The following is a 16,548-nucleotide window of genomic DNA, read 5'->3' as shown; positions in this document are numbered from 1 at the left end:
ACCAAACTGGCTTTCCCATGCATTAAATAAGTTTCTTTCTTTCTTTCTCTATTTCTTTTTTCTCTCTCTCTCTCTCTCTTTCTTTCTTTCACTTTCTTCCCTTATTTCTTTCATTTTTTAAATACCCAGTATTTTAAAGTTTTTTTTTAAAAGAGCCCATTTCCTTAACTGCTCTGGACAACTTACAAAAATGTGTTACATGCAGAATAGCTGTTTTAAAAGTTATCTGTGTTTGTGCCTTTGAATCAGCGTGAACTCCTGGCAACTGAAACATGAAGCGAACAGAGTTGAAAGGGACCTTGGAGGTCTTCTACTGTGTTTCCCTGAAAATAAGACAGAATCATATTTTCTTTTGACCCCCAAAATAAGCACTTGGCCTTATTTTGGGGAGGTCTTATTATTTTTGAGGTGCAGGAGGCGGCGAGCATGGTCACCTCATCTCTGCTGCTGTGTTGCAATATTTTTGGGGAGGGCTTACTTTAGCGCATGCGGTCCAAACCCTGATTGGGCTAATTATCCTGGAAGGTCTTATTTTCAGGGAAAGAGGGTAGTTCAACTCCCTGCTCAAGCAGGAGACCCTATACCATTTCATACAATGGCTGTCCAGTCTCTTCTTTTAAAAAAAAAGCCTCCGAAAAGGAGCACCCACAAAAGCAAGCCCTATTGTTCTATTGTTCTGAATGTTGGGAAATTGATCCTTAGTTCTAGGTCGCTTCTTTCCTTGATTTGTTTCCATCCATTGCTTCTTATCATGACTTCTGGTGCTTTGGAAAATAGGTTGACCTGCTCTTTTTTGTGGCAACCCCTCAGATGTTGGAACACTACTATCATGTTACCCCTAGTCCTTCTTTTGGCTAGACTAGACAAACCCAATTCCTGAAACTGTTCATCTGTTTTAGCCTCCAGCCCCATAATGATCTTTGTTTGTACATATTTCCCTATACGGGTCCCTGCTGTTTTTTTTTTTTTTTTTAGGCAAGATTTCAGAATCGGTTTGCCATTGCCTCTTTCCTAGAGCTGAGAGGGAACTGATTTTGGGCTGAAGGAAGGACTAGAAGGCATAAGTCTTCTGGTTTCTAGCCCGATGTCTTAACCATTACAACAAACTGAATTTCATGCTGTTTGAGTCATAATTTACATAAACGTGACATGCCAATAAAATTACAATTATAGTAACCAATGGACCCAATCTGCATAAAATAATTTTGCTACAGGCAAGTTACTTTATCATATCCTGTGCTTTTGTTTGATTAAAAATTGCTCTTTTACTATTCCCATTTTAATCCCAGGGTTTTTTCTTTGCTTTTTTTTTTTTTTGTCCTTTTCCTTCTTGCCCTGGCAAAATAATATCACCTCTCCTTCATCTTTCAGTCAGTTCCCACCCATGTGTTTATCTTATCCCCTGTTCTTTGCGTCCATTGTAATATGATTATCAGCAAGGCACGATCTTATTCCTTTGGAATAGTTATTTAGAAGCCTAATCAATAGACATTGCAAACGGGGGAAAGAAATATCAAACTGCACTTTGGTGTATGGCAAAACACTTAACAATGTCAGGCACAGAATAACCCAGCGGAGGAAACAAGTCAAGGCTAATTGAGAGTTGGTAAACAGATAGTGTTCCAGCAACCATTTTCTGGTAACTTTAGGGTTTTAAACCTGTGTTGCTTTCAGTAACAGGCCATTAGCTGCTTGCAGTATGCTTATTCATTTAGTCTTGCAGAGGAAAGGTTACTCATGACTTTTGCTTTTTAAATGAACATTTCTTCACCTGGGCAGACACTGACTCTGTATTTTCTATGCTTTAAAGCAATGACGGTGAACCTTTTTAGCCTCAGGTGCCAAAATCAAGCATGCACTATCATGCATGCTTGCATGCTCTCATGTGCCCACCCTATAATTTAATGCCCCCCCCCACGCCATGCATGTGTGACCCTACTTTTGCTGCCCCACGCACGGCTTTCTTGGAGCCTGGGGAGGGCGAAAACAGTCGAATGACAGGAAAGAGTAAATGTTCTAGATCTTTTTTTCTCCACCTGTCATCATTTGGATTTTTTCAGTCCAATTCTAGCAGCGTGGTTCTCTTTCAAAAGGAAGCTTTCTCATTGGTCCAGAAGATCCACTAAATGTACTTTGTGATTTGCAATCTGCATTACACAAAATACAGTAAGTTTAAAAAACATATAGTTAAATATATATAAAAATGGTTGCTAAAAATATTTCCCTTTGATATATTGTTTTATTTTTTAAAGTACTTTGGTGTGGGTTTTTTTCTTTTAACAATGTATGTATTCTTATCTTAATGTTCTGTTCCCCCTCTTTTTATCATTATTTTAAAAGGAAAAAAAAGAAAGAATAAAAACAAAAGAGCTGACTCTGGTGGGGCAGGAAGGGAGTGAAAGCAGTAATAAGTTGAGCTCATAGCACCCATTAATCCACAGTTGTTTGGTTTACATTGGGTATATTGCAAGAACCAAGTCACTGTCAACCATAACTTAAGTCTCAATACTTGCAAATCCAGCCAAATGTTGTTTAATCAATGGACTGTGGTTCCACAAATTATGCTTTGGCCATTAGCACTTAGCAGGTGTTCACATGGGTATTGGTGCCTGTAAAGGAGAAAAATAAAGCTATGTTTAGAAGAGAATTAAGAAGACGTGGTGGCTCAGTGACTAAGACACTGAGCTTGTCGATCAGAAAGGTTGGCAGTTCGGAGGTTCGAATCTCTAGCACCGCATAATGGAGTGAGCTCCAGTTACTTGTCCCAGCTCCTGCCAACTTAGCAGTTCGAAAGCATGTCAAAATGTAAGTAGAAAAATAGGAACCACCTTTAGTGGAAAGGTATCAGCATTCCGTGTGACTTCGGTGTTTAGTCATGCTGGCCACATGACCACGAAAAACATCTTTGGACAACGCTGGCTCTTTGGCTTTGAAACTGAGATGAGCACTGCCCCCTAGAGTCGGGAATGACTAGGACATATGTGCGAGGGAAACCTTTAACTTTACCTAAGAAGATCCATCCATGACCGGTCCAATGATAGGCAATCTCTACTGTACCTGTTCAGGCTGACGAAAGCATAGCTAAAAAGCGTCATTAGCAGGCATTACATATGCAATCAGTTCCACGGCCCTAAAGAAAGGGACATCATTCTTTGTTCTTGAGTGGATTTGTCTTATTACACTGCTAACAAAACTCTCAGCGGTTTACGAAATGATGTCTTCAAACCTGGAGCAAAAGGACTATTCTATTAAAAGAAAAAGAAAGGGAATTTCTCCTCCCGTAGCCTTCTATAACTTCATAGTCTGTAACTGGCGACTCATTCATTTTGTTCTTGCTGGTCTCGGCCTGTCTCCTGTCCTTCTCCTTCAGCCTCTTCTTGGCAGGCTTCCCACCTTTTCTGCTTCATAGGTTACCTTTATTGCTGTCTTCTGCTTCCTTATCTGTTGTCCTCATTTGGCTCTCCTTGCCCACTTTTCTCTGCTACAAACAATTTGCACATATTTCTGGATTATTTTTTTCCCTTTTCCCCTTTCTTTCGCAACTTTCCTGTTTTCCTGTTTTTGTTTTGCCCTTTTTCTGAGTTTCTTTTTGCCTTCTCGAGCTGAGCATGAAAGCTCAACTTCTTCCAACTGTTTTTCCTTCCTTCCTTCCTTCCTTCCTTCCTTCCTTCCTTCCTTCCTTCCTTCCTTCCTTCCTTCCTTTTCCTCCCTCCCTCCGTCTCTTTCTCTCTCACATTGTTAGCATGTTTTCTTAGTAAGATGTTTTGCATGTGAAATATTGCCATCTTCTGTCACTGGAAAAGGTGCCTCATCACAATTTTTTAGAGAGCCACTGATTAGCCGTGAAAACAAAATTCTTTCCAGCGAATCTTTTGGAGAGCTCACTTGGTCCTTGGGGGAAAAGATTTTGGATGTATCTTCAATCAGGTTTCAACTACACACTCAAATATGGTTGATATGGAGCTTAGCAATTTTCGCAGAGTTGAAGAGATAACAGCAGAGAAGTAATGTAAACAAAACAGAGTCTCTTGAGAGAAGCTTGTCTGAATAGTTTCACTTCCAATAGGAATATTCAGAAGAGAAGTTAAATCTAGTCTGAAAGTCAGATAGCCAAGTTGGATCTGTCAAGGATCAATCCAAGGATAAAACACATGAGTGTCACACAATAGTCGGGGACCAGATAGTTGTTCCAGCAAAAGAACATGGGTCAGGGTTGCCCTCTTAAATCAGGCTACAACAAGCTGTCACTAATCAAGATTTGCAATCCTGTGTGGCAAGGTGCCTCACAGAACACCTTTGCTCTGCTTTCCTCTCTACACTCCAGCTTACATTACCCTCATCTGAATGCTCCAACTCTTCAGGTGGCACTTACGTTTGATCAGCCTCATGCCATTCTTGGCTTTGTGTCCTGAGGCTGGCCTTTCACAGGTCCTGCTGGATTAGCTTCTTCATATTCAGAGTCATCATCTGATTCCTGGATCATGACAGGATGAGTCAAGTCTCCCATTTTTCTCCCATTTTCTATACTATTCAAAGACAGTGTGTGTGTGTGTGTGTGTGTGTGTGTGCCAAATACCACTTACTCCTCACAAAATCTCCAGAACCGTAAAGCCTACAAACTTGAAATTTGGCACGTATTATGTTCCTCTTGGCTTCTAGGTGCTTGCTAAAAAAGGATTTTTTGAAATGACCAACAGATCATTAGTATTTCTTATACAGTAATTAACATACTCTGATGCTACTTTCCCTCCCCACATGAAAATAACTCTGTTCCAACTGCCAATTGCCTCACACTCCATTACATCAGTTCAAACTGGCAGACGTTCCACCCCTTCATGCAGGAGCGGTCTGGGGCTCCTTACAGTACTAAATGTCGGTACTTCACCAAAATGTCTATGCCTTCCACCTGTGGAACTCCTTCTGAACTCAAGGCGGTGGTAGCGATATTCCCTTATGGGTTTCAATCACCGACCACCACTGTAATTTGCTATCACCAAATATGGTGATGGCCACAACTTAGGAAGTTTTAAAGAAGGAACTAGATAAGTTCATAAATGTCAGTTCCATCTATGGTTACTCTTCCAAATGGTTGTCTGCAGCCTTACAAGTTGAGGCACACATTTCTCTGAGTTGAGTGGACTCCAGAAAACTTAATTTATAAGTTATAATTTTTGAGTTTATAAACATGCTAAGCCAAATTGGAGCAAATCATTTCATACCTTAGCTCGGTCCATGAGTGTTACTATACTGAATATCCCAGAGTATTATCCATTCCTTTAGTAGTAAAGTAGGAGGGCACAAAAAATCCACATTAGAAAAAAACACATGACTCAGTCACAAAGGTTTCAAAGAGCCCCTAAATTTCACACTTTGGATTTATTTCATTTTTTTTTTTGTTCTCTTGTGTTTGGTAGCTTGGAGACACCTGAGGCATTTGAAATAAAGACCAAAAAAAGAGATGCTAGACTGAAATTAATATATCTCTCTTTGCCTGTCATAACTTTACACCTTGGAAGATATTCAAAAGAGAGTAACAATAAACTAAAGGACGACAATGGATATCATAAAATGCATTGTGATTTTTTTTTTTTTTAAAATATAATTTCAGAAGGCAAGGAAATTTATCTCTGTGATCAAGGAACTCATATTCTTTTCTTTACTGGAAGCAGAATTGTATTGCTTCATGTCTCAGCAGGTGACAGTAGTTGGTTATTGGAGGTGGATTGTGCCTTCAAAGTACTTGGAAGGGACTTGTGAAATGGTATTCATTGATCCAAAAATAAAATGTGAATATAAGAATATAAGTAATGCATATAGTGACGTGTGATTATTTGAACTTTTGTGCTTTCTCTGTCTCTTTTTTGCAAATGGTTATGCAGAAGGAGAGGAAGAAGAAGGGAGAGAAAAATGTATGCTCACATAAAGTTGCCTTCACATGCAGACGGGAAAATCTCATCAGAGCACTGATGATGTTACCTAGTTTGGGTAATGAAATGTCTGCAAGAAAACAACCAAACTCAGAGAGCACCAAAGACTCCAGAATCCTAATTCTCCTCCTCCTCTCTCTTCTGCCTGCAAATCCCACTGCCTTCTAGCACTGATGATGTTACCTAGTATGGGTAATGAAACGTCTGCAAGAAAACAAGACTCACCCATTTCAACCCTGAACTACAAATATCTCTATCCAAACAACCCTAATGAAAAGATGGAACTCACTGAAATTAAATGGCCAGATTTTTTTTGGGGGGGGGGTAGAGTCACTTAAAAATAAACAGCCTTTACTGAAGAAAACTTTTAACTCTGAAAAAGAAGAGACATCACCATCACTTTCTGGAGAAGCTAGATTCACCCTATGGCCCTGCTGGGAGCTGAAGACCGAGTTTTTAATCAAGATATGAATGTTGCTCATCCATTCTGAAAATCTAAAATGTTCACCCTTCATCTTTCTCCTGTAAGTAAAGTCAACGGGATGCCACCTAGTTCTTGACTCTTTGACAGAGTGTCTCCATGATGATCTTCCTCTAATCCTCATCACCACTGAAGCTGAGTCTCTCCATCTTGCTACTGATTGTCTTCTTCCCTCTCCTTCCTTCTTGTCCAGCATTAAGAGCCTTCTCTAGAGATCCAAGTCTCCAAGGTAGGACAATTATAGCTGGTCATTTGTGCCTCAGTTGAGAAAGTTTGGGTTGATCTGTTCAATGTTTGTCTATGGAGATTCTCAGTCATCCGGGTCACCGTTGTCCCAAAAGTGTTTTTTCTCAAAAAGACAGCTGGACTTTGGTTTTTCCTTGAAGACGTGTGGCTTCTCACCCAAGAAGTTTCTTGGATGAGGAATGTCTCCAAGGGAAAATAAAGTCCACTTGCCTTTTGAAAAATAGAATTCTTTATTGGCCAAGTGTGATTGGACACACAAGGAATTTATCTTCGGTGCATTTTATTCATCAAGAATAAAAAGACACAACACTTAGTGATAGTCAAGGTTACTAAGAAACGATCAAATCATACTAGTAAACACAGAAAACAATCTAAGTTGAAAGATACAAGCAACATGGTTATAGTCAGAAGAGGGAAGAGATAGATACTAGGAAGGAAGAGAAGAGTAATAGTAATACAGTCTTAGTAAATTATTTGACAGTGTGGGAATTAGTTGTTTAGCAGAGTGATGGCATTTGGGGGTAAAACTGTCCTTGTGTCTAGTTGGTCAGAGTGTGCAGAGCCTTATAGCATTTTGAGGGTAGAAGGGTAGAAGTTGAAACAATTTATGTCCAGAATGTGAGAGGTCTGTATATATTTTCACAACCCTCTTTTTGACTTGTGCAGTATATAGGTCCTCAATGGAAGGGAAGTTGGTAGTAAAAAAACAGGAGATCCATGTCAATCTTTGGAAACAATCTTTGGTGATCCATCAATTTGTTTTCTTGGCCGTCTTCTCAAGAGTCTTTTCCGACTCCAAAAACCAAATAAACCAACCCAGGTTAGAAAGAGAAAAAAATCACAAGTGCTACTTACCTCTCCACACAACTGAGAGAAGGAGGCCTTGGTGCTCTCTGAGCTTGCTTGATTCCCCCCCCCCCCCCGATGTTTCATTACCCTAAGTAAGTAACATAATCAATGCAAGGGACATAAGAAAGTTCTCCTACCTGTCCAATGCATGTCCTCTTGGCTTCAACTTCTACCACCCTCTCTTTTCTGGTCCTCCCCTCCCCACCCTCCCCACGGCGGCATTCCCGAGGAAGGGGATTCCCAGCAGGCATTCTAGCAGGCAGAATTCGCCGCAGAAGAAAGAAAGAAAGAAAACCTCTTTAAAGCCAGGTAAAGCATGGCTTTCTGGCAGGTAAGGGACCTCAGCGTAGTACACAAAATTATCTGCTACAACGTCCTACCTGTCAAGGACTACTTCAACTTCAATCGCAATAATACCCGGGCTAACAATAGAGACAAACTCGGTAAATCCCTGCAAACCCAATTGCAGAAAATATGACTACAGCAACAGAGTGGTCAACGCCTAGAATGCTCTACCAAACTCTGTCCTTACATCCTCAAACTCCCATAACTTTAACCTTAAACCATCCACCGTGGACCTCACCTCATTCCTAAGAGGTCAGTAAGGGGGTGTGCATAAGCAAACCAGCATGCCTACCATCCCTGCCTGACTGTCCCCATTTATTCATAACCAATTCCCATGTTCTTATTCATGCTTATTCTTATTCCTGTTATCTTGTACATGTTTGGCAAACTAAACAAAACAAAATAAAATAATAAAATAAAATAGTAAAATAATTTTACTATAATAGAAAAACTGAGGAGAAATTTCCTGACAGTTAGAACAATTAATCAGTGGAACAGCTTGCCTCCAGAAGTTGTGAATGCCCCAAAACTGGAAGTCTTTAAGAAGATGTTGGATAGCCATTTGCCTGAAACGGTATAGGATTTCCTGCCTAGGCAAGGGGTTGGACTAGAAGACCTCCAAGGTCCCATCCAACTCTACTATTGTATTGTATTGTATTGTATTGTATTGTATTGTATTGTATTGTATTGTATTGTAAAAAATAAAATAAAATAAAAATAAAAAATAAAATAAATAAAATAAAATAAAAAATAATAAAATAATAAAATAAAATAAAAATAATAAAATAAAATAAATAAAGGGGGCTGTTCTTTAAAAGCAAGCCAACCCACCCACCCTTACCACCCTTAGAAAGTTGGGCGCTTAGCTAGCCTGGGGTCGGGATGGGGGCGAGGGAAAGAGGCAGGGGGTTGAGGGAAAGCCCCCCTCTCCTTCTCCCCTTCCCTCCTTGTCCCCCCTTCCCCACTTTCTCCCCACCGGCTTCCCAAGCCGGCCGAATCAGAAGTGTCAAGGGAGGAGGAGGAGGAGGAGGAGGAGGAGGAGGCGTCTCACTCCTTCCCTCAGCTCACTTTAGCCCCCCCCCCACCTCGCGCTTCCCTTTCGGGCGGGCAGGAGCGTAGGGCGCGCGCGTGGCGGGTGGGGGGGGGAGCGCGCGCGTAGACCGCCGGCGTCTGAATGAGCGGATTTATTTCGGAATCTCCCTCCCTCCCTCCCTCCCTCCCGCTCGCCCGCTCGCTCGCTCGCGTCGCCGGAGATGGGCTTTCGCAGCCGCGCTTGCTGCTGCTGCTGCCGCCGCCGCCGCCGCTGCTGCTGCTGCTGTTGCACCCGCCGCCGCCGCCGGAAAACCTCGCGCCGTCAGACGAAGCCCCGGCACTGAGGGGAGGGGGGGAGAGAGAGAGAGAGAGAGAGAGAGAGAGAGAGAGAGAGAGAGAGAGAGAGGAGGGGGGGGAACTCCGTCGCCCTTTCTCCCCGAAAGAGAGCGAGGGACCCCGAAAGTGAAGCCAGAGAGCCCCCCTCCCTGAAAGGAAGGCGAGCCAGCCAAGCGGGGGGTTGAAGACCAACACTTACGCCTCGCCACCCGACAGTCCAACGCCGAGAGGCAGGTGGCTGGCGGCACTCGGGCAGAGCTCGCCCGGACTCTGGCCATCCAGTCGACCGAAGGAGCAAAGCGAGGCGACGCCGGCGGACGGAGAAAGTCTTCCCTCCCTCCACCTTCACCTCAAGCTTGGGAAGCGAAGCGGGTTATCCTGGGGTTGAGCCGCCGGCTTTCTTCCCTCCTCACCCCCCCCCCAAATTCCCACCCCGCATCCCCTCTCCGCCCCGAAGTGGTGGGACTTAGCCAGACGTGTTTTGGGTTCCTCTCTCCGTCGAGCGAAACAAGCCCGTAAGTCCTGCTTTTGAGCATTATTATTGTGTTATCATCATCATCATCATATTTGCCCCCCCCCCCACTCCATCAGCAGCGACAGCTTTCTCCTCTGCTCAAGGAAGGTCCTCACCGTCAGAACTAACACCCGGGGAAGAGGAAGAGGGGTGGTAGTGGTGGTGGGGGTATTGGGGGGGGGGTGTCCGTCGGGTTGGCAAGGCAAAAGTGTCTCTTAACTCGGATCTCTCAGCTAACGAATTTCTCCTGCCTCCTTTCCTGCCTCTGCCGTTCCTTCCTGGGGATTCCTGGCTTTCGGAGAAGATGGGGAAGGGGGGGGGGGGAAGAGAAACGGCGGAAGGTGCCAGTTTTGCGGTGGGAGGCGCACTTATTGAAGGTGGGGGGCTTTTGGTTCGCAAGCTCTAGCGCACTAGCTTCTTCCTCTCCTCTCCCCCCACCCCCCCAATCCTTTCCCCCCCCCCCACCAGCTTGAAGATAGGCTTACAGCCAAATCTTGAAAGACATTGCTCTTGTTGCCGGTATATACTGAAATGGACACCCCTCCCTCCCTTACACACGTAGAAAAAGAGTGAAAAAGGAAAATAAAAGAAGGGGGAGGAAGACACCGGTTCTTCCAATCCATATATGATGGAGGAGAAAGGTGCAATGGATGGAAAGAGAGGAAAATAGCAACTTCTCCCTGACCCCTCTGAAGGAGGAATCATAGAATCCATAGGGTTGGAAGGGGCCTTAGAGGTCTTCTAGTCCAACCCCTGCCCGAGGCAGGAGTCCTCATCCCATCTTTGACAAATGGATGTCCAATCTTTCTCTTGAAAGCTTCCAGTGATGGAGCTCCCACAACTCGGGGAGGCAAGCTGTTCTCTTGCGTAATAGTTTCTCACCATCAGGAAATTCGTCTTATGCCCAGGTTGGATCTCCTTCTTGGGAGCTTTCCATCCATCCGTTGCTTCTTGCCCTGGAGAAACAGAACTAGCTGTCCAGCCTCCTCCCGGTTTCCCAAAGCAGGCAGTATTTGAGTTATGCAATAGAGAGAAAACCCGTCATCTTATCTACAAGTTGTTCCTCTTCTCCTCTATTTATTCGCTAGGCTGCCTACTTCAGAAGCCGAGCAGCTAATGCAACATGAAACTTGCAGGAATCACCTTCGCTCCGGTCCCATATTAATGGCATCATTGAGCAAGCTCAGTAGACATTCAAAGGCAGCTCTTCTTAATCTGTCTCTCCCCTCCAGCCCCCCCCCTTTCCCTCCCCCCAGCATTTCATTCTGAATCGAGGAAGGGTCAGGGCTTGGAAAGAAGAACGTGTTCTTTTTTGCATTTCTACTTAAATCTCGCAGCTTCTGGAGGTAACATCCCCACCAAGCTGTCAGTCTTCCCTGCAGAACACAATGAGCCATAGCAGAACATTTTGTTCAGCTGGGGTGAGGGGTGGGGGGGCAAACCAGATGAAGGCTCAGAGGCTAAGGAGGGCTGCCTGCAGATCTACCCTTTCCTGCCGGTGATGGTGGTGATGGTGAAAGACTATTTAGGGGAAGGAGAGAAAAAAAAATCCTTGTGGACTGACAGCCTTAGTACAAATGCAGATTCCATGGTGATGTGAAGCTTACAGCTTCTATCTTAACTTGAACAGCTTGAAGAGAGAACAAGATGGAACCATTCCAAAGCCAAATGAAACACGGATGCCAACAGGTACCAAACTCTGTTAAGTCCCAACCCCATTTTTAAATCCCCTTGGCTGGAGAAATACCTGTGATGTATGGTCAGCTTGGAAACTATTGATCCTTCAAAAGGGTCAAGGGGTCAAGAGAGACAGGAGGTTGACCATTGATACCCAGGGATATCTCTGCTTCATTCTATGTTGATCCCATAGTGTTAATAGATGGGGGTCTCGAAGCTTAACTGGGTTTGCATCAACAGAAATCTAACCGTTGTCCCCTTCAGTTGCAAGGGAACAGTGTGAGAGTTAAGGGAGTTGTGCCAAAGCCTTTTAAAGTTCATTCACCCTTTTTAAAAAAAAAATCCCAAAGAAATTTGTTGGGGAGTGGTGGTGGAATAAGGCTCTTAGTTTTAAGAAATGATTTGGGTTTTCCGAAAGCCTGTTTTCCTTGGCATTGTTGCAACTTCTTTGGAAATAGACTTGTCCTATGTGAGGCTTTGGGTTAGAGGCAAAGAATCCAAGGAATCCAAGCAACGATTCTTTGCAAATTAAAATCAACAACAATATGGACCCTGGGAATGCCTTCCCCAGAAATGCAAGTTTTGTTTAAAGTATCCAAAGCCGGAATGATCCAACTTGTTAAATGGTTTCAGTTATGAGGCTGGTTGGAAAAGCCATAGTATGCGAAGGCATGAAAGCTGAAGATTGAGATAGTCTCCTGCTGCAATGGCACGAAAGCATCACTCGTTATTCACTAAATGAAAACACGACCAATAAATAAGCATAAATCAATCAGTGCTTATCATAACGGTCGTGTAAGCTTTTTGCTGACCACTTTGGCTTTAACAAAATGAGAAGGGGAGAGGGGAAAAAATAATGTGGAGGAAACAAAGGGTAGCTATGAAGTAGTTTAATCTTTGAATATCTATCTCCGTCTATGCAGACCCAATATCAGAAAGCAGAACCTTCCCTGCAAAATGCAGCTGATTCTGCTTTTCCTTTTGCAATATTTTTCTTTATAGCTTTCGTCCTCTCTCCTTCCTTTGACCAGCTTAAAGTATATGATGCATCATATCACAGGTAACCGTGATCAGACAAGTACTTGGTTGAAACTCAGGGAGGGGCCTTATCAGGTAGGAAATAAATAGCAGCCCCCGCTTGTCATCAACAGCGTGCTTATAGTGCTTACATTTTTTGTTCCCACTAAATGGAATCAGTTGACCCCTTCAAAAGATGTTAGAAGGCAAGCGTGCCTTTTAAATCAAAGGTCAGAGTTCTTGACAAATAACAGTTTAAATAAATCTTTCCAGCTCACATTCTATCTACTGCATGCAATCCACCTTTTTTTCTGCTTCCATTAAAAACAAAAAAGAATCTTTCCCTAACACCCTGGCAGGGAGATGTGCTATGATAACTTACAAAGAATATGGCCCAGGCTTATTTGAATTTCACTTTTAGATGCAATTAAAAGGTTGCCAAGGTAGCTACAGTCCAGTCTAGGATCTGTTTTCGGTTCGGTTTGGGTTTATATCCATATAAAATAGTCCCAACTGTATTTTATCACTGCAGTGGATAGAATACTGTCAGCATTATTGGCTTTTTGTACAAAATTGTTCTCTGCAAGTTTTATTTATTTGGAGAAAGTAAGTAAAGATGTATAGAGCTTGATATTTTTCCAGCCATATATGTGTGCAAACACATATGCATGCACTAACATTTAAGTCTAGATGCTATTGGTACATTTTTTTTCCTAGGGGAAAAAAAATAAATAGATCCAAGCATTTTAATCACCTGGTTTTCCAGGTAGATTTATTGTCAAGAGATGCAGCTGTCTTTTTTTGAAATAGAACTTTAACATAAACAAGTCAAAAGATTTCTGAGAATTATGTCTGTCCCAACAGAGTCTTCCAATTGGGCATCTTTGATCACTGGAGAAATGCTTTAAATCAATGGTCAAATCTAGGATGGCTGGTCAGGCATAAGACAGATTTAACATTTTAATGGGGAAATAATACAATGTTAGTCAACCAAGATGTTGTCACGATGAGAGATAAAGTCAACAAGGGAAAGAAAATCCATACAAAGGGGATACTTTCAGTGGAGTTGAGATTGAAAACTGTTGCTGACACAACCTACGTGAATGCTTTGTTTTACAACATACCAGCACTGAAGTAGGAAACAAAACTCAGGCTGACCTTTAAGGAGTGACAGCTACCTACAGAATGGCGATTGTGAAACTCAGGTTTTACCTTTCTTTCTTTTTTCTTTTTCTTTTTGTTATTGAACTCACTTATTTACATCAAATAGATGGCCTGGTGTTGGTAGTGCTCTATTCTTGCTATTTAATGTTTCAGATTTTTAAGCATAGAGAGATCATGAATGAATGGAATGGAATGGAATGCGAAGAAATTAACATGTGTTCCTTGCGTTCTACCTCATCGTTATGCTTTTTTCTTTGATCTTGAATAGTTCAGGAAGACCAATAGTAAAAGTTGAGTAATACCAGTTTGTGTTTGTGGAGAATCCAGTTTAATAGTCACTCCAGGGGTCTCTAATCCTGTAAAAGAGAAATATACATACTTGTAACTTCTTTAAATTCTTTGTTTTAAGTACTTAGTTTAAAATGATTTTCACTTTTACTTTACAGACATAATTTTTGACACGCATTTGCATGCTTTATTATTATCTATCAATAGAGCAATTTATGTTGTATTTTACTATAGAGAGTTTATGCTATGTTGGCACTCTACTTTCTTCATTTGGTTTGATTTTTATTTCATTTGTTAGGTTGTATATGTTCTAGACTACTAGGCATTGAATAAACTTACTGGTAACTACATAAGGGATCATTAAACTTTTGAGCTTGTTAAATTATCAGAATTTTATATGGTAATGAACTCTATATACCAATAGGAACAGCAGAGCAAATTTTGAGTATGGGACTTGATTCAAAGGTATTTGGAAGAAGGAATAATAACATCACTGTTAAACTATGGATATCTAAAAGTTAATTTATGAAGTTCTTCTACCCCTGCTTTAGCATGGATTTTAGTTACTATGTTGCAGATTGATTTATTGTAGGGATTTGACTTTTATCAGAGAAAAAAACTATGACTCAAATTGTGTTGGAGTTTGTTGTTTATGTTCAGGAATCCAATTATTAAATTTCTAGTGCTTCAATTTAATTCTTGGGAAATAACTGGTGTTCATATTTAACTGAGATGATCTGATTCTTTGTCTTTGCCATTAATGAGTGAATATTTCTACCTTATATCAGCAGTAAGAATATAAAAGAGTTACTCCCACCAAAAGATAGGTATATGCCTCCGAGAAACCTAGAAGCAGATTATGAAGGCAAAGAGGGTTTTTTTTTTTTTTTTTTAAAAACCACTTTGCAATTTCTGTAATTTTAAAAGCAAATGCATGTAGGACATTGATAGTGTTAGACAACATTAAATACAGTAAGTGTTTAGAAGCCACATATGGCATACTCGTTTTTACACATCACATTCTGTTCAAATAATTTTTTTAAGGAATCAAATGTTCATTGTTCTTTACATTTTCATGCTGAACAGTTGAGATTTAGGATGTGACTGGAAGGTCACCAGAATTATAGAATTTGACTTCGGGAGGTGTGAGGAAGGTATATATATATATATATATAGGGGAGAGAGAAAATGAGATCAGCCTGGCAACTAAAGAGGGTCACAGGGAGAAACCAGTTAAATGTCTTTCATCTATGTTATAAATCTTTTCAGAGATCACAGTCTGATCCAGAAACAGTGTGTGTGTGTGTGTGTGTGTGTGTGTGTGTGTGTGAGAGAGAGAGAGAGAGAGAGAGAGAGAGAGAGAGAGACAGACAGGCAGGCAGGCAGACAGACAGACAGACAGAAAGAGACACACACAGAGAGAAAGAGACACACAGAGAGAAACAGACAGAGAAAGATAGAGGGAAAGAGAGAGAGAGAGAAAGAGACACAGAGAGAGAAAGAGAGAGGGAGAGGGAGGGAGGAAGGGAGAACCCAGTTTTATCTCAATGAACTCTGAATAGATTTTCTGGAATCCTATATATAATATCAGATTTTGCAGAAATATGTATGTTTGAATACAAACACAATCTTTGTTTCTTGAAGCAACAATGCAAAAGTTAGTATATTTATACACTAACCTGTTTGCCTTGTCTCTGCAATATCAGTATTTTTTTTAACAAACATCTGTTTCTAATCTATATATTTAACACAATTGAATGGGGAAGTTTTCTATCTCAAGCTGTAGGATGTATCCTTTTAATACAACTGGTTCAAGGCTGATAGGTCTTTTAAAACTGGACGTTTGTTTCTTCTTGATCTATGGCAAAATCTGAAATAACCCTAAGGGAAGCTGAGGCATCGCTTCAGAGTAATGCTGTGATAAACTACTGTTGGGCAGACTTTATTATTATGGATAATCTGCAAAATCTCTTGGCCTTAAAAAGAGCTGAGCTGTCCACCACTGTTTGGAGTTTTCAGCAAATACAATCCCAGTTTCATTCATGTTAGTTTTGCAGAATCTCCTCAATGGAGAAGAGGTGACGGAAAGCTTTTTCTTCACTGTGCTTAGCACATCCACTTTCTGGCTTTCTCCATTTAAAATGACACACTTGTTTGGAACAATATGCCTCCGATAACGTCAAAACAGAGACGAGAGGGAGCGGAGATGGCTAGATGCTTTGTTGTGTTACTTTATGGGGAAATGGAGATGGTCTGTTTATGGCCACAAAATAGGACTGCAATCATGGAGTAAGGGCTGAAAAGAAGGGAAGGGGGAAAACAAAGAGCTTAACTGGATTCAGTCCATTTCAGACATTATTCAAGTGAAGCCTTCCTTCGACTTGACATAGTCTAGATATAATGCCTATGTTTTTTATTTTTTTATTTTAAAGAATTGGTAGGAGTTGTGGTCCAACACATTTGGAAATGCTAATATGGGTAAAGCTGGGGGAATGTACTATATGCATGATTTTGGAGCATAGAAAATAAGTGCGACTAATTTATATTTTGCTGCTGCCATGGAGTTGTTATAACCATGGGACCTACTTTAAATATACAATTATAAGCATGAACATGCTCACCATGCTGTTTTCTTGGTGACAGAACATATGAGCTGACTGCATTTAAAAGCA

General features: G+C 41.5%; 1 protein-coding gene across 4 annotated transcripts in view; it reads left to right on the top strand.

Moving 5' to 3' along the window:
• Positions 1–9,196: 9,196 nt before the first annotated feature.
• The window catches only part of CDH8 (cadherin 8), a 214,493-nt gene continuing 207,141 nt past the window's right edge, over positions 9,197–16,548 (top strand). Inside the window, exons 1-2 of one of the 4 annotated variants that reach the window (XM_081963429.1) lie at positions 9,201–9,731; positions 11,361–11,419. The gene's annotated coding sequence lies outside the window, so the exon portion shown is untranslated. Of the gene's footprint in view, positions 9,732–11,360; positions 11,420–16,548 lie in introns of all 4 variants that reach the window. The other 3 variants (XM_081963431.1, XM_081963428.1, XM_081963430.1) reach the window with 3 other exon arrangements.

The sequence above is a fragment of the Natrix helvetica genome, assembly GCF_964273705.1.
Source record: "Natrix helvetica genome assembly, chromosome: 10".
NCBI classification, from domain to species: Eukaryota; Metazoa; Chordata; class Lepidosauria; order Squamata; family Natricidae; genus Natrix; species Natrix helvetica.
Note: the sequence above shows the minus strand (reverse complement) of the source record. Positions and strands in the feature narration are given on the sequence as shown.